Genomic DNA, 19758 nt, shown 5'->3' with positions numbered 1-19758 from the left:
TTTGGCTAAACTTGCATCAAGATTGAGGTATGTATGAGGTTGTGTCATGAGATTCATGCATGTTTTAGTTGCCAACTTGATGTTCATGTTAGCCATGGTTCAAATCCTTGTTATGCCATGGAAGTGGTATTTGGTCAAGGTTGGTATTGTGATAAAGCCATTGCATGTTAAGTGTGAAGCTTGATGATGATGCATGCAATGATGGATTGTCTACTCTTGAAATTTCTTTGTAGCCATCTTGAGTAAGACTTTGAGTTTTCTTTTGTTTAACCATGATTGAAGATAAAAGGGCATGATTATGATGTATTCGCCATGATGCATTCATGAGCATGGTTCATGCTTCTTGCATGTTAGTTAAAATTTGTGTTTTAGATGGCTATGGACACCTTGAAATTCGCCATGCTCATATATGTATATATATGTTTGCACATGATGTTTTGGCTATGAAGTAAGTGATGAATATGTTTGTTTAAAGAAGAAGATGTTGAAGAATGCTTGTGAAATTGCAAGCACATTCGGCCTAGCACACATATGAGTGCTTGATGCTATATTATAAGTTTTGAGCTACAACATGCAAAGCATTAACTAGTAAAATGCATGCTGTTTTTGTGTGGTATTAAGTGCATAATTGGCCTCAACATGGACATGTATATTCGGCCTTAGGTAGCCTATTGAAGGCCTTAGCTTTTCCTTGATGCCCGAATGAATTGTATTGAATTGCTTGATGTAGTATAAAATGTGCATGACCATTGTGTATTCAAGCTAAAGGGTGGCCATTTGACCATTTAAACTCCTTGTCATATTCGGCCATAAGCTAGCACAATGAGGTTTTAATAAATTGAATTTGTTTGAATTAGCTCAAGAGCTTAGAGGGCCACAATTGGACAAGGGGAAGGAAAAAGTGATCGAATAGCCGTAAAAGCCGTTCGACAACATCCGAGGTAAGTCCTCAAGAAGTGACCTTAATTGAATTATGTGGAATGAAATATGGATGTATTGATTATTGATTTATGTGTGTATGAGTATTCGAATGATACCCGGGCTAAGTCCCGAAGGCGATTATGCTAGTGATTATAATTGTGTTTGAGCCTTAGTAACGAAAATGAAATATGTATGTCCAATGATTATTGATGTATGTGTGCATGAGAAATTGAATGATACCCGGGCTAAGCCCCGAAGACAATTATGCTGGAAATTATATCCGGGTTAAGACCCGAAGGCAATTGTGCTAGTGGCTACATCCGGCTAAGACTCAAGGCATTCATGCGAGTCATTCTATCCGGCTAAGACCCGAAGGCATTCGTGCACGTGGTTATATCCGGTTGTATTCCGAAGAAGCTTGGGCTGGAGGTGAGTGTTGGTTGCTGTAATAAATTCAATTAGTACGCTCGAAAAGCCCAAAGAATAAGGTACGTTTATATGTGCATTGGAAAGTCGACATATTTGAGCAACATTCGCTCAATCGACTAACGAATTTCAGCTATTGGAATGGTTGATACTTTGTGAAAGTATATAATGATGAAGTGTGAAGTAAGAATGATTATGAGAATGTGTATTAATGAAATGATGCATTTGGTTATGTGAATGTATTGCTTAAATTAAAGCTGATTTTATTCCTTGAGACTTACTAAGCATAAAAATGCTTACCCGTTGCTTTGGCTCTCTGTTTTATAGATTACGCCGATAGCAATCGGATCCGGGATCATTAAAGTCAAGTCATCCACACTATCAACGCCTCTATTTTGGTATAAATTTTGGTTGAACTTTAAAATGGCATGTATAGGACTACCCTTGTTGGTTTAAATATGTGTGATGTATATGTGTACGGCCATGCGAAAATGGCTCGTAAAAGTGAAGTACTGAACTTAGACTATTTGCGGTTTGTATATATATATATGGTGTCATGATGTGATTATGGATTGGAGATGGGAATGTTGGTCACATGATTAGCCATTGGTATGGTTAAAATGATCATATATGAACCTATGTATGGCAAGACTAGTTGGTTCATGGAGACTACAAAATAGGTAAGACCTACCTTAAAAACAGATGCTGCCAGCTGCAGTGACGTGAATGTGAAAAATCACCAAAATTTGTAGGAATGGTATTAAATAGTGAATAAGCTATGTAAATGGACCTTGATGAGTCTATTTTCATATGGAAGAAACGAAATGGTCATAGGAGTTACTTGTTAAGAGATATTAAAGCTATTGTGAGACAGGGCCAGAACAGTTTCTGGGTCCCCTGTCGCAACTTTAAAAATTTACTATAAATTATCCAGAAAGAATTAGGAGTCATGCCTTATATGTACAGATTCCATTTTGAGTCTAGTTTCATTAGAAACAAACGGCACCAGTATTAAAGCCCTGTACAGAGAGATATTCAAGTTATAACGCGCGAAGGTCAGAGCAGTCGATCCCTGTAACATGGGTGACTTTAACTAATAAACTGTACCAATTGGCCCGACCAAAAATTCTAGAAATAAATCCATGGATGGATATATGAGTCTAAATTCAGGGAAAATTTACGAAACCAGTTTCCGAGTTTTGAAACTCGAGATATGATTTTTAAGGCGACGGTGATGCAGTTTTTCAGCCTGACTGGAAATGTCAAATTGGGGGGCAAAATATGTGAACTTGGCTTGTTAACCCCTCGTGTCCGACACCGGCGATGGTCTCGGGTTCGGGGTGTTACAGTAGTAACCGCATCAAGGTTGAAAACACTGGCTGCTTTTGTCGGCTTCGTTCTCATAACTTGCCACTGATAGTTATTAAGTGACATCTCTTCAATAAATTCATAAGCCTCTTCAGGTGTTTTGTTATTCAAAGTTCTACTGGCGACTGCGTCAATAAGATGCCTTGTTGAGGGGTTCACACCGTTGTAAAACGTCTGAACCTGTAGCCATAGAGGTAACCCATGGTGAGGGCACCTTCTCAATAGATCCTTGTATCTCTCCCATGCATCATAGAGTGTTTCTAGATCCATCTTCACAAAAGAAGAGATATCATTCCTCAACTTAGCTGTTTTAGTCGGCGAAAAATATTTAAGTAAAAACTTTTCGGTCATTTGTTCCCAAGTAGTGATTGACCCTCGTGGTAATGAGTTCAACTATTGTTTAGCCTTGTTCCTTAATGAAAAGGGAAATAATCGAAGGCGGATGGCATTATCAGAAACGCCATTGATCTTAAATGTGTCGTAAAACTCCAAAAAATTCGCCAAATGAGTATTTTGATCCTCATCCTGCAAACCATCAAACTGAACAAACTATTGTATCATTTGAATCGTGTTAGGTTTCAGTTCAAAATTATTTGCAGCAATAGCAGGTCTAACTATACTCGATTTGGCTCCTGTTAAAGTAGGTTTAGCATAATCATACATAGTACGAGGAGCAGGATTCTGATTTATTGGATTTGCAGCAACCACAGGAGGAAGCTGATTATTCTGATTTTTAGCCATCTCCTCAGTTGTGGTTTGAATATCGTCCTCTTGTCCTTCCTTTATGTCACGTAGACTTCGCCTAATTTCTCTTCGGTTTCTACGAGCCGTGTGTTCTATCTCACTATCAAAAAGTAATGGTCATGACGGGTTTCTTCTAGTCATAAACTATAAAAATCTATCAGAAAAAATAAAAAAAATTTTAGTAATATAAACAAAATTTAAATTGCAATAAAATAAATGGCTAAAGTAATAAAAATTAAGTGTTCCTAATATCTTAGTTCCCCATCAACGGCGCCAAAAACTTGATGTGATCGTCTCGTGATAAGTTTTATATTTATGATTGATCGTACTTGAAAACTAATTATTATCATGATAAAGGCAAGTGTACCTATCGAACAGTAGTATAGCTTATAGCGAGACCGAAATGTCGAACCCACAGGAACTAAAAGTACTAGTCTTAACTCTTTTTTTATTATCTAGCCTAAAAAATAAAGGGGTTTGTTTTATCTAAATTAATTAACTAAACTAAGAATGCACGGGAAGAAAATTGGGGATATACTTTTGGGAAAAACTGATTGATTTGGACAATACCCAAGGAAAAATCCACCTAGACTTCACTTGTTATTTGACTCTAAATTAGACGATTTATTCACTCGACTTGATTCGTAGAAATCCCTAAGTTATATTATTATCTCTCTCGAGACTAACAACGTCTAACCCTAGGTTGATTAATTGAAATCTCTTTCTAATTAAAACCCCTAGTGTTGCATTAACTCGATCTATGGATTCCCTTATTAGGTTTCACCCTAATCTGGCAAAATTATGTCGCCCTATGTCTAAGGGTGCAATCAACTCTGCTTAATTATGCTAGATCTACTCTTAGACAGGGACTTTTGCTCCTCTGAATAAGCATATCAATACTTGAATCAATATTCTAGAATATTAAAGCAAGAATTAAGAACTCATAATTAAGAACAAATCAAATATTTATCATATAATTCAAAAAATAATAACAAGATCTGTCTTAGGTTTCATTCCCCTTAGGTATTTAGGGGATTTAGTTTATAAGTGTAAAAGAAAACATCTCAGAAGAATAATAATAACAAAACATAATGAAACCCAAAAATCCCGAAGGAAATCAAAGGGAAATCTTCAATCTTGAAGGAGAATCCTGCTTCTGAGATGGATCAATCAGCTTTCTTCGAGTATCATTGCCTCCTACTCTGTGTCTCTTTTAGTCCTAATCTAGTGTGTTTAAATAGGCTTTAGAATGCCTCAAAGGCCTCCAAAATGCCCTTTTCCAATTAGAACTAGACTTGGGCTCGATAGGGACACGCCCCTGTGACATGCCCGTGTGCGAGTACTTCAACCCGTGTTAAAGGCTGTTAAATAGACACGGGCATGTGGTTTACCCTGTAAGGAAGTCCAGGCCGTGTTGATTTCTCTCGTTCACCAATTTTCTCTATTTTTGGCCCGTTTCTCGCTCTTTTTACTCTCCTATGCTCACCTAATTATAAAACATGAAATTAAAGGATTAGGAGTATCGAATTCACCAAATCTAAGGATAATTCATCCAAAAATGTGGTAAGCATGGGATAAAAATGTGTATAAATTATGATTTATCACTTGTACCATTAAAGAACAACACAACCATTATAACTTTTGTTTAATGTGCTTATTTTGCAAAAGTTTAAGGGGTTACCATTCGTATTTGTTATGCATAAAATGCTTAGATAATTCTTCCAACAAAAATGGTATTACAGGAATTTCCTTGAACGTTTCAATTAGTGCACCATTTCGTACCACATAACTTGCGTCCTAGTTCGAGAGGCCTTTGAGTTTTTCTACAGGTTGTATTACCATTCTATTAGGTGTTTCTTGTCGTAATCGAGTACTTCGTAGTTTCTTCAGCCCTATCTCCATGCTTACCAGTGATTTTATTTGGATGATGCTTACCATGTAGTCATAAGTCCTATCGATGTATATTTTTTTGATATTTTTCAACATCTAAAGGATCCCTAAATAATTAAACCTTTTGGGCATTTGATTAAGGATCAATATCTTGCAAAAAAATTCAAGTTAGGTATTTCCCCCGAAAATGCACGCTTATCCTCACTCCTTCTCACAGGTTTCCTAAACTTTAAGCATTTTTCCATTAGATAGGCAGTGAATATAATTAGCTCCAAATTTTAGGGTAGATCCATAACTTACTAATCTTGCGCACTGTCTCCGTCGAGAGAATCTAACATTGTTGAATAGGTGAGCTGTAACACCCCATTTTTAGTCAAATCAAAACAGTGAATTCGAAACCACAAATCTGAGGTCAAAATATTTATTTTATTATTATTTTAATATTTACAGCATGATAATGTGATTGTGTGAAAATTTCATGAAGAAATTTTATCTTTTAAATAGTTAATTTGGTAAAAAGGACCAAATCGCGTAATGTGTAAAACTTGTGTTCTATTACCTAAAAGTGTCAAATAGCTATAGAACCTTAAAGTTAAGGTCCTTAAATAGAAATTAGACCATTATTATGATAGCGGATGATAATGACATGGCATAAATGAAGTTTTAAATTAATTTAAAGGTTAATTTTGGTATTTGATTATTAAAGGTTATTTTAATTAAAAATAAAACATAAAATTTGTGGCATTCATCTTTTTCAACTGAAAGTTAGGGTTAAAGGAAGCGATTTCTTACTTCTTCATTCAACTATGCTATATTTGTCAATTAAGATCAAAAAAGAAAGAATTCAGATTTAGATCGGGGAAAAAGCAAGGTTTATTGAGTAGTCGACCCGATTCATCAATTCTGAATACGAGGTATGTTCGTATGTATTAAGAATTGTAATAATTATGCTTTAGTGCTTTGATATTGCATAAATTGTATATACGAGACCACATATATGTTCGATGACAAATCGGTTATTTGTGGCACTTAGTGTGCGATACGACATAGCTTCGGCTATATATGGCACTTAGTGTGTGATTTGAGATAGGTTCGGCTATGTACGACACTTAGTGTGTGAGATATCGAGTATGGCACTTAGTGTGCAAGACATTGAGTATTCAACGACATTCCGTGTATGTATGAACTTGTTATGGATTGGTACAGGTATGTATATGTATATTATGAGCTTAAACTCGAAGAAGTTACAAAGTTTGTATATAAGCTTATGAATAAGCAGTTGAAAAGTTTGTAATTAATCATAAAGTACATGGTAATATGTTTAGATTGATAAATGTTGTATTTGTGATTAGTTAAGTTAATATCATACGAGCTTAATAAGCTATGAAGCTTACTTTGTGTTATTTTTCTATGTTTTATACTGAATCAAGGCTAACTCAGATCCGGGAGTCGTCCGGAACATCATCACACTATCAAACATCTAAGTTGGTACTTTTGGATTATACATTTTTGGCATATGGCATGTATAGGCTAGTTGTGGTATTTTGGTTGTGATTATAGCAATGAGATTTGGCTTGTAAATTGTATATGTTTTGGTTTGTATATATAGCCATGACTGATGACTTATTTTGGCATGTTTGGTATGAATATGGTTATGGCTTTATAGTTGCTCAAATGGTTAATTGATTTGTGAACTATAAATGTTTTAGAAATGCCTTGATGATCTATGATTTTAGATGTTGTGTTGGTTATTTATAAGGAAGTTATGTGCGTGTGAATTATGGTAAATGAACTATATAGATTGATATTGTTTTGGAATGTATTTGGCTATGTAAATGGTAGTAATTTGAGATTTGGAATAGATGAAATTATAATGGCATGAATTGTGCATTTGATTGATGTTTTTGGCTGCCTAATTGTATAATGAAATGGTACCATTTTGGTTGTTTAGGAGAGCATGAATAAGGGTGGCAAATTGGCTATACAAATGGCCCATTTTTGTCCACATAGGCAGAGACACAGGTGTGTGTCTCAGCCATATGTGACACACGGTCATGTTGCATGGTAGTGTGTCCCCTGGTGTTGAAATTAAAACGAAGACAGTATGCTCCACACGGTCTCACACACCGGCGTGTGATCAGTCGTGTGGTACAAGTCAGTATTCCCCCTGATTGGCACATGGCCTAGCACAAGAGCGTGTGCCTTGGCCGTGTTACATAAGTCAGTATACCCTATAGGTTTGGCACGGCGTAGCACACAGTCTGGCACACGGACGTGTGTTGGCACTTTGAAGAGCACACGGGTTAGACACACGGGCGTGTGGTTGGCCGTGTGACCCAAGTCAGTATGTATGCCCTCTTTTCACACAACTAGAGACATGGGCGTGTCTGGAGCCATGTGAGGCACACGGCCTGTTCACAGGGGCGTGTGACCCCTGTATGGTTGAAATTTTTCTAAATTTCCAAAATTTTTATCCATTATTTATTTAGTCCCGAATCATTTCTAAAGCATGTTTAAGGCCTTGTAGGCCTTATAAGGGACAATGTGATTGTGTTGAATAATTTACGAGAATGAATGATTTATGTTTGATAAATGTTTGCTATATGTTGTGAATTGATTGGTAATACCTCGTAACCCTACTCCGGCGATGGATACGGGGTTAATGGTGTTACATAAGCTCAACTCTCAATCGATTCATGTGTCAGCTCACCATTTTCTCAATCGATTCTCTAACTTCTTAGGGTGTTATTTCTTCTAATCTGTCTTGATATTCTGCCATACTTAGGGTTGACCTGTTATTCAAAAGCTCTATTTCCTCATGAGTGTTTACAGTTAAATTCCCCTGTAACAGTCCGGTTTAGATACTAGTCAGAATAGTGGTTTCGAGACCACAAATTCGAGTTAAAAAAATATTTTAATATTATTTTCCGTGCTTATGATATGTAAATTAGTATGTGTGAAAGTCTCGTATGAAAACTTGATCATTTGTGTGCTTAATTTGCAAAAAAAGACCTAATCGCTGAAAACGTAAAAGTTGCATGCTATTTGTTAAAGTGCTTAATTTTTATGTCTTTTTTAATGAGAGATCCTTATGTGGTTAATAAACCACTAGATTAATTAATGGACAAAAATGGCTAAGTTAATGGAATTTTAATGTTATTTCATTAAGGGCATAATAGTAAACTAAGCATAAAAGATGTATTAAATAAAAGAAAAGCTAAAATCATCTTGTTTTCTATCATCCATGATCGAATATTAGAGAAAAATAAGAAGAAAAGTTGGTTCTAGGGTTCGGCTATTGATATTCTTGATTAAGGTATGGATTTTGTTCCCTTTTTTTATTTATAATTTCTACGTTTTTGTAATCGTTGCTTTGTATACTATCAAGCCCATGTCTCAATTTTTTATTTTTTTGATGATTTTGAGTTGAGCCATTGATGAAATTATAAGCTTTGTTAAGTTAGTTGTTGGTAAATGAAAGACATGTTTTGGGTTAACATATTTTGTATTTGAATTTTTGATGAGTTTGATAATTTGGACTAAATTGTGAAATTTATAAATTGAAGGACTAAAATGTGAAATAAATGAAACATATGGGCTTATATGAATACTATGAGAATTCAGCCTAACATGAGTATATAAAAATTTTGTATATTTTGTGATTTTTGTGATTAGGGACTAAAGTGCAAAAATATAAAAATGTGAGGGCTAATTTGTAAAATTCCATAAATATGTGTTTTTGGATTGATTTGAATGATTTGGTGAATAAAAGAGTTAAATTTGAATTTATATAGATTAGGAACTAAAGAAAACAGAATTAGATTAGGGAAAGTCGAAAGTCGTTGAGTAGCCGATTCCGTCTATCCGAATTCGTACGAGGTAAGTCTATGTACAAATAAATGTGTTTTGAATTGAATTACTATCGATTATATGCTATTTAACTTTGATGAATAAATATATGAGTTGAGAAAAATGAGACAACTGAGAAAGTATCAATAAAGCTTCGACGTCCGAAAAGCCCCGTACGAACCTTAGGAATAGTTAAGATACATATGTCATGACACAGGATCCGATATGTGTTATCGTGTAAGACCACGTCTGGGACGTTGGCATTGACTTATGATTTACGTGTAAGACTACATCTGGGACGTTGGCATCGTATTTGATTTTATGTAAGACCCTGTCTGGGACAGTGGCATCGATATTTGATTACATGTAAGACCACGTCTGGGACGTTGGCATTGTACGAGCTTTCTGAGCTATCTGCACATCCTTATGATTTTGAACAGTTCAACGGGCATTCCAAGAAAATATATGACTATGTGAATTTGTATCCGACTCAGGTACATTTGAATTATATACTATGTTTGAGAATGAAAGGTAAGTATATGTACCTAGGTGAATATATGATATAAGTATGAGCTACTATAAGAATGAGTTATTATATGTATATATAAATCATGTTCGAATGAAATATAAGTGATATACGACTATGTGAATGCATTTTACCTTAAATTATATGAATGAATTGATGTTATTTGTTAAGTTTATTTGTATATGACTTACAAAGCTTTTTGAAAGTTTACTTTGTGTGTGTTTGCATTGTTTTATAGATATCGAAGCTACTGAAAGCTCGGGGATCATCGAGGATCATCACCACACTATCGAACTCTTTTTTTTTGGTACCTTATGAAAATGTATATATTGAAGTATGGCATGTATAGGCTAGAGGATTTTGGTTAGTTTTGTGATATGTATATCTATTCATGTGATATGGCTTGGTTATGGATAAGATTATGAATGAATTTGGTATATGCTTGTGTTCGTAAATGGTATGTTTTGATGTGCTTCAATAGTCTATTAAAATGGTCTCGATGACCTATATAAAGGACTCTATGGTAATGTTTGATTATGATTGTGGATGATGTATATGAAATGTTCGTAATATGTTTTGATTTATCTGGTAACACCTTTAACCCTAGTCCAGCGACGTATACGGGTTAGGGGTGTTACATCTCCTCCCTGTTTAATCTTTAGTCTTGTTCGTACTAATACCCTTTCAAACTTGTATTGATACTAATGTCATCATCTTGTAAGAGGATGGAAATTTCTTCTCGAAATTGACTTAATTCAAGCATCAATAGTCGTTGGTTCTCTTGAATCTCCCATTCCTTATAGACCCATTCATCATAAATATCACTATCGTAATCTAAGTCCTCATCCAACGACATGTACTCAAAATTATCCATTATTTATGCAATTCTAATTTCTGTAGTCACTGTTATAGGTATTTTAGATGAGAATGTATACTCAAGTTCCTTGAAAAGTAGAAACGTGTTAGTAATGTTAATAAGTAATAAGATAAATAAGGACCGTAGCTACAATCTAAATATTTCCTAATTATTCTATGAATATGCAGAAATTAAAATTAATATAGTGACATTGCCTCCCTGGCAACAGTGCCAACAACTTGACCGCCTCTGGACTTATCAACATCCAAAGTAGAAATCCTACACAAAAGATGTGAAAGGCGGTATCTGTAAGTATACGGGTCAGGTTGTAATATAGTTACAACGGAGTAGGTAAATACTCTGAGAATCGTACATAAGGGTGAATTATCCGTATTTGTTTGGGTGGCGAGTTGCGATGATCCTTCTTGTGATGAACGTTTTGCTGGGATTCACCATTTGGCAAACTCTAGGGTTTGATGGACTCTTTTATGGGACAATCCACCAGCCCTAGCTGTTCTGTGCGAACTTGTTAGTTCGATGAGCAATAAAATTATTTTACGTGGCAACGATAGCTTGATGAGTATCGTTAGAGTTTATTTGAAACCTAGTTGGAATTGAACTAGGGTACTGTATATGACACCTCGATATGTTTAGGTAACCAAATGACCTATTAGTTGATTAATTAAGTGTACAAGCAATGTTTTACCACTCTGATTAATGGTAGTAGTAGTGTTTGGTAAAAGATTATATTTTAAATCTTATTCGGAAAGCTTAGCCTCTGAATTTGAGGACTATAGTGGTGTCTCTATGTTGGATCTGATGCCTTAAGTGTTGTATTTTTGTCTAAGTACACCTATAAATTTTTGAAAAGATTTATTAATAAAATTATTCATGAATTAAATTAATATACTTTGTGTTATTATCCTCAAATGGTTTTTGCACACAAAGAAAAATAGAAGCAAATTTTGCTCATTGGTTGTCTATTGTTTAAATTGATACTAAGTGGTATTACGTTGTCAGATCGTCGTATTGAAAGACAACTTATATTAATAGATGAACCTAAACATGTCCTTATTCTAATTGGAAATGAGGAAACCAATTGAAAGACTAATATGTCTTTTATCAAGTCCTTTTGGAAAGATGCCTTGTCTTAGACATCAGAGCGGATAACTTTCCAGAAGATAGAGACATAGATGTGACTGATTAGACTGACAGTATATAGGATGGGACCCAAGCAGAATATATCTTGAATCCATTTATGTATTAATTCACTTGTGACGTTTATATTGTGGCATAACTAAATCCTCAGTGGATGGCGGGCTATGTATGCGTGACTCGTACACTTTCATGTAAGTAAAAGCCTGAGTTCAAAAAAATAAGGAACCAAAAGCTGGTGCATTGGGTGTACGGCTTCTGTAGTATGTAACGTCACTCACAACAGTGGAATTTATAGGCCAAAACATGGGTAAGTGATATCCTCTCATTGGCATTAAATGGTTGATGAAAAGTAAATGAGGCCATGAGTCGTCCGTCTTTGTGATGGATGACATAATCACTATTTGATAGTGATTGACTTTTCATGAAGGAAGATGTAATGGTTACCATGAGATAAAATAAGATTATATTGGGAGAACAGATATTATTCGAAAAAGATAAAAGATATTCTATGAAGGTAACACACTTATGACAAGGTCATTGGATGAGCATTGAGTAGTTGCTTTCATAATGGTATGTCGCTAAGGAGAGCTCAGTCACGATACTATGGTGGAATGACTTTATAACTAAATGAGTTTATAATTAATCGGCAAAAAGTCGAAACTTAATTATAAATAATTTGAGCCTCAACTACCTTTGTCCAATAGGTCCCTTCGCTAGCTCGTTGAAACCAGAAATGAATTACGTGTTTGAATAGAAATGAACAGAATGAATAAAAAAAGAGAAATGGGAAACATTCTACAATAATTATAGTTTTCTCTGAAATGGAGAAATGGAATCATTTGGAAACGAATTTAGGTTTCTAAAAATGGAAATGAAAATGGAAATGGAGATTTGCAATCCTATATAGATTACTTAAAAAATAGTGGAAGAATGAATTTATGTTTTTGGATTGTCTTGAAGCCCGAAAATGAAAATAAACCATTAGGTCATAGTGAACATGTTGAGTTGTGAAATATTGAACATATTTTCTTGAAATTTTACCAGGGGCAATACCGTCAAAATTTTACTAAGGGTAAAATCGTCAAACTTTTGCTGAGAGTAAAATAAGGATGATAAAATTATTTTATAATATAAATATTAAATTTTATTTTGGGAAATGTAACAGCCCGTTTTTAGTGATATTGAAAATAGTGGTATTGGGATCACAAATTTGACTATTGAGTCCATTTTTATTATTTATTTCATGAGTCAAATATAGTTTACATTGAATTTTGATTTGATAAAATTTTGCTAATTGAACAAATCACTAAGTATAAGTGATTTGTCCTTAAAGTCAAGTAGGTTCGAAAATTGAGGTATCAATATCTCGTTTCTATAAACCGAGTCCGTAAATATTTTTATTAAATATATGCGAAGTTATTATAGTGGTGTGTCTATTATAGTGGTGTGTCAAAATTTGGTTAAAATTTTTAATTTTTGCTTGTTAATTAAAGAAAAAGACTAAATCGTAAAAAAGTAAAAGTTAATCGCTATTGAATTTTATTGATTAAAAGGTTTAATTAGTAAATATAAGAGGATGATGAGGTAATTAGGCAATTACAATGGTAGGTGGACGATTAGTGATGTTTTTGGACTATATTATATGTTATATTAATGATAAGTAAAAACATAAGAAAACTTTATCAACTTTCTTTTCTTTTCTTTGGAACCAAATACACCATGGGAGAGTTCTCAAAGCTTTAGTCCATTTTAGTTACTCTTGCATGGTATGTAACCTTGATCCATTTTTAATAATTTTTATATTTTGATATCATTGCTGCTTAATTTAGCTAATCTAAGGACTATTTCGTAAAACTATTAAAGGTTTTGAAACTTGTCATTGATGAATTCTAGGTGTTCTTGAAATTAAATGTGAATTTGTTAACTTGATTGTTAAATAGGGCCATTTTGTAAAGGAATTTTTGATAGTTTTGAACCTAGGGACTAATTTGAAAGTATGTAAAAATTCAACATATTAATTTCTAAATATTCGATTCCTTAAGGTTTTTATGTGAAAATTTAAATAGTTTCGATTTTAAGGACTAAATTGAATAAAGTGTAAAAGTTTAGAGAAAAATTGTAAAAATGAAATTTAGAGGTCACATGCATAGAAATCAGTTTGATAATGTATGTGAATTTGATAAACTAAATTTGATCATTATATAGATCAATAATTGAATCGTACAATGTAACGCCCCAATTTTCGGGAATCCTGTGAATGTTGGCATAGGTTTAATTATGTTTGTGGGCCTCTAGAAGGCCCAAGCTTAAGATAGAACCCGGTAATTTTAGTTAATTTTTGTTCCATAAGAAAAAGGGAGTGAAATTACGAAATAGGACCTATGTGAAAATGTTTGAAAATGCTATAGGCTAAATTGAAGTGGCCAAATAAATAGGAGTGCAAAAATAGGAGGATTTGCATGACAAACCTCCCATTTTACATGAAGTGGCTAGCCATCATGTTGTTGTAGACAAAATGTACACTTGATATCCATAATTTATGGTACAAATTGATACAAATTGATAATAGGTTAGGTAAATGTTTCATGATAATAGGTTAGGTAAATGTTCCATGATAATAGGTTAGGTAAATGTTTCATGATAATGGGTTAGGCAAATGTTTCATGATAATGGGTTAGGTAAATGTTTCATGATAAGAATTTCATGTCTTTTGTATTAAAGAATTAAATGGATGAAATATGAAGTTTTATTAAAAGAAAAGGGGTAAAAGAACAAAGTTTTGTCCATCTTTGTTCATCATAGCTGAAAGTTAGAGAAGAGAAAGGAGAGGAGAAAGCTCTTGAGTATTCGGTCATTAGGAGGAGGAAAATTGAAGGTAAGTTCTTGGTACCTTGCTTCTATTTTGAGGTTCATGAGTTCTTCTTGATTCTACCTTAAATCTTGAAGTATATTTTGATTTTTAGTTGTGTTGTGAGCATTTAGTCATGAATTAAAATGAAGGAAATGGTTGTTGTTTCATGTTCTTTTGATGAAAAATGGAAGATAGGTGAAGTTGAGCCAAACAAATGAGCATGCATGTGCCTTAGATGTTAAAGGGAAAAATCAGCTAACATGTTGTGCTTTAAAATGATGAAATGGAGATTATACTTAAGTAAAATCATAGATATGTGTTGACTGATTGGTGATATACATGTTTAAATAACATGCATGCAAGATAGGTGTATGAAAGAGTGATTTGGTAATAAATCTGCTTGGGACAGCAGCAGTAACGTGATTTTGGAAAATCACCATAAATTGTGGGAGATGAATTAGAAGCTGAATAAATTATGTAATTAAAGCTTAATGAGTCTAGTTTCAAATGGAATAAACGACAACATATTTTGAGTTCTGTACAATGAGAAATTTGATTCGTAATGAAGAGTGGTCAGATTAGTCAAACAGTGAAACATGGGAAACTTTGAGAAAAATCTGGTATTGATTGGCTAGACCAAAAATTCTGAAAATTTTATGGATAGAAGATATATGAGTCTATTTTTAGGGAAAATTAACGGAACTTGATTTGGAGTTTCGTAGCTCCAGTTATAAATAATTTAGTGACTGTTGCTCAGGAAGATAGATTGCAGTGAAATTATGATTATGTGGTAAACATTGACAAAAATTTGTTAATGAGTTGCTTATTGATTTCTTATAAGCTTACTATGATCTGTAGGTGTGGTTGACCGAATATTGTAAGGGGTTAATACGTAGTTTGTATTTGAATAGTTAGATTAACGTGTTAGTAATCCAATTGTAGGCGGTTCGTGTGTGGATCTCGTCAGCATATCGTCGCAAACAGGTGTGTAACTAACACCCTCTTTCTTAGTCTAGATCGGCAAAAGTCGAAAAGCCGAAATGCCGAAAACCTGTATTTTGTAGATTTGCGAGTGTGCGAATGCTCGTGAGGTAAATCGATTAATGTTTTTGGTAAGTTACAATGTTTGGACTGCAAAGTGCATGATTTCTGTGCCCTCAATATTTTTGGGCTTAATGGGCCAAAATTGGAATGATAGGCCAACGGCCTAATTGAGTAAGAACCCTCGATGCGTGATTACATTAGTACGTGAAAAGTAAGAATATGCATGAAAAACCCTAAAATAGATAAATTACTGAAATACCTTTAAAAGTGAAAAATTTACAGTTTTACCCCTAGGAGATAAATTACCGAAATACCCCTAGGGTTAAATTGACTTAAATGCATGTTTGACTGTTGTTATTTACTGCATGCCATGTTGTTATTATCTAATGCATGGGATTGGGATATTGACGGAGGAAGTACTGAAAGTGGCTTGTCCACGTACTGGAGGCTTTGCCTCAATTCTTGTTAATCGAGCATCAATGCTGCAACTGTGGAGTGTTGAGCTGGGTGGGTTGAGTTATTCCCACATGGAGTGTATGGCTGGTATGGGTGGAGTGTAGTGGTTGGTGGGTTGAGTAGTCTCCCAAATGGGCTTGCATATGTTTACTTGATGTTGCATGTATTTTGAAATGGGCCTATGGGCCATCTTTATTACTGAATAAGGGCTAAGGCCCGGTTTATTATGTCTGAAAAGGGCTCGGTCCATTACCACTTTATTCTGGAATGGGCTTAGGCCCAATGGGCTTGAGTGACTTGGGCTTTGAATGGGTTTTCCTTACACACTGAGTTTCCCCAAACTCACCCTTTTATTTTCATCCACGCAGAAATCCCCAACCATAGTGGGCTTGGAGTCGTGAGGGAATTGAGTGGCCACCGTTCGAAAGTTTGATTTTCTTCCGTGAACTGGACATCCTTTTATTTACGTTTGAAGTTTTGGGCTTTTAAATGTAATAAGGCCACTTAATTATTTTGATGGTTTTAATATGTATTACTAAGATAGGTAATACTTATTTTAACTGTTGAAATTGGATAGCTTTAGGCGCGTTTTCAAAAACAACAATTGATTTCAAAATAACACGACAACAAGCAAAGTGCCGCAATAAAAGTATTTTCCAAAATTAATCACTTTTCCTAAAAATGACTTAATCAAATCGGTTTCCTAGAAATATCCATGACGTTAAGGTGTGGCAATGGCGGTATGCATGTCTAGGATTGGATCCGAAGGAGCTTGGTATTAGCGATCCGATGGACTCACCACCTCTTTTCCGGTTTCCTACGGTGCATGACTTCCATTCACTTTAACCTTTAATGAATTAATCTTTTGAACATCAAGTACGATTTTCTGGACTTAGAATGGAAATTTTTTTTTACGTTTTGATATGGCATGCCGGATCCGGCCATAACTTCCGGGCCGGGTTTGGGGTGCTACATACAAAGGATAAATGGGCAAAAGGGAAAATCGCAGATTAGTCCCTACGAGTCAACCGATAGCATATCATGGGTAAGTTCATAGTATAGATGAATATATGTATATATATATATTTATAACTTATGATATTATGATTTGGTTAAATCGAGTTCAGATTGAATTTTGATATTAAATTGAAATTATAAAATGTTTACAATTAAGTACATATGAGGAATGATTATCCGGTAGTTGGAAAATAATATGGTTAATTGATATTGAAATGAACGTAATTGATTTATAGCATGTGTATGGATATTGTGGAAGTGCCTCTGATTTATAATGTTAAGAATTATGTTAAATGCTCGTTTGAACATAGTAAACGATTAGGATATGATTGGTATGCCAATAGGGTTAGAACGCACACTTGTACGGGATTGCACTTCGGTGCCTCTGTTAGCACTTCAAACTAGAATTTGTTTGCTTAAGCAAATATGCTTGTAATATTGTATCGGTTGAAGACGAGATATGTATTTGTTTTGAATATGGGTTAAATGATGAAATCAGAATGTTGGTAGGAGCTTTGAAGTTGCGGGAGTTTGTGGAACTATCAGAGCGTGCACAAAAAATGAAAGAAATTTGTAAAGAAAAAAGGCAGGCTCATATGAGATCTCAAGATTTTAGTAAAAGAAGGCTAGCTAAATCTATTCAGACTTCTCCATTGAAGAAATTTCATAATGATATTATTCGATTTATTTCTCCTTCAGGTTTTACAGGTAGAGATAGACCAAAACAGAGTAATTTGAGATTCGTAATCTCACCCAATGCTAGTGTGGGAAGTGCTAGAAATGTGGAGAAACCAATTTTTGAACATTGTGGTAAAAATCACTTTGGTGAATGCCGATTTAAAATGGGAACTTGTTTTAAATGCAGTTCTACTGATCATTTTCTCAAGAACTGTCCAAAGTGATTCAACAATTCTGGGAATCAAACTACTAAACCTGAAACTACTTCATAGAGAGGTAGGAAGCCGAGGAACAGTGGAGGTGTTACAACTAGTCCTGGTAAAGCTGTTGATACGACCGAGCGGTCAGAGGCGAGAGTACCTGCTAGGGCCTATGCTATTAGAGCTCATGAGGAAACTTCTGCTCCAGGCGTTATTGCCGATACATTCTCTCTTTTTTATATGAATGTTTATGCATTTATTGATCCTGGGTCAACTTATTCATATAGATGCACAACATTAGTAAAGAAAAAAAAATGTACCTGTCAAGTCAACTGATTACATTGTCGGAGTCACAAACCTGCTGGGTCAGTGTGTTCTAATTAATCAGATTTGTAGAATGTGTCCACTAAAAATCCGGGGTTAATATTTTCCTATTGATTTGATGTTATTAGCATTTGATGATTTTGATCTCATTTTTGGTATGGACTGGTTGACTGAGCATGATGGATTAGTTGAATGCTAATTAAATTAATAAACCTATACCGGTTATATTGGTTGCCACTCTTAGTTAGAAATCTCCTCTCGGTTTCATTCTAGACTAAAAGATACCACCTAAGATTACCTCTCAGACTCACCTAGGCATATAGATTACCACTTGGTCTCACTACTCAGCACGATTATATCAAACTATCTAAGGATAAACTCTCAACTCGGTCTCTTTTATCTAGGTTTTTTTTTCTAGAGACATCAATTCTAGTGTATTAAGCATTTCGATATAATAGAACAACCAATAATTAAGAATAGACATTAACTTAAGGTAACAAACAACCAATCGACCAACCATCCAACAGTTTAGCACATAATAAAGCTTAACATCCAAACCGACATTTCATCGAATAGTTAATAAGCACAATCTAGAGATAAGGATAAGAAATGCTCATTTAGATGTGGAACCTGTAACATCCCATTTTTCAATGGTATTGGAAACGATGGTTTTGAAACCCTATTTTCGATGATCTAGTCAGTAAATATTATTTTATAATATTTATGACTCTAATATAAAGTTAAATTAAGTTTTGGTCCAATAATTTTAACGATTGAGTAGTTAATTAAAGAAAAATGACTAAATTGTAAAGGACATAAAACCTAATCATAATTGAATTTTATTGATTAAATGGTTTATTTGGTAAATGTGAAGGGTTTTATATTGCAATTATACCATTATATATAAATTGTGGACGGTTAGTGATGTTATTTTGATTATTTTGTATGTTAATTATATGTTAAATAATAATAAAATTAAAAACATAACAAAACTATTATCATCTTTATTCTTCTCCTTTGAAAATCGAATACACCATTGAAGAACATCCTAAAGCTTTCTGTCATCTTCTTTACTTTGCATGGTATGTATTTTTTATCCGATTTTAATTTTTTTTATATTTTTTAGATCATTGTAGCTTTCCGTCATCTAGCTAACCCGAGGTTTATTTTTTAAAATTGTTAAAGGTTTAGAAACTTTCCATTGATGAATTTTTTGTGTTCATGAAATTAGATGAAAGATTTATAAGCTTCGCTGTTGATTAGGACTATTTTGTAAAAAAAAATTGATTAGTTTTGAGTTTAGGGACTAATATGAAAATATATAAAATTTAGCATGTAAATTTGTGAAATTTTCAAGTGTTTAAGGGTTGATTTGGAGTGCTGTTAAAATTGATTTTGATTATTAGGGATTAAATGTGAAAGTTTAAATAGTTTTGGTTTTAGGGACTAA

At 34.1% G+C, this 19758-nt stretch overlaps 1 non-coding gene across 1 annotated transcript; it reads left to right on the top strand.

Annotated features, from left to right (window-relative positions):
* Window positions 1–2911: 2911 nt before the first annotated feature.
* LOC128281001 (small nucleolar RNA R71) lies at window positions 2912–3018 on the top strand. Its single transcript, XR_008271218.1, has one exon. It is a non-coding gene; the product is annotated as a small nucleolar RNA R71 (small nucleolar RNA).
* Window positions 3019–19758: the final 16740 nt, after the last annotated feature.

This window comes from Gossypium arboreum, chromosome 9 (assembly GCF_025698485.1).
Source record: "Gossypium arboreum isolate Shixiya-1 chromosome 9, ASM2569848v2, whole genome shotgun sequence".
NCBI classification, from domain to species: domain Eukaryota; kingdom Viridiplantae; phylum Streptophyta; class Magnoliopsida; order Malvales; family Malvaceae; genus Gossypium; species Gossypium arboreum.
This window is presented reverse-complemented; position numbering and strand designations above follow the sequence as displayed.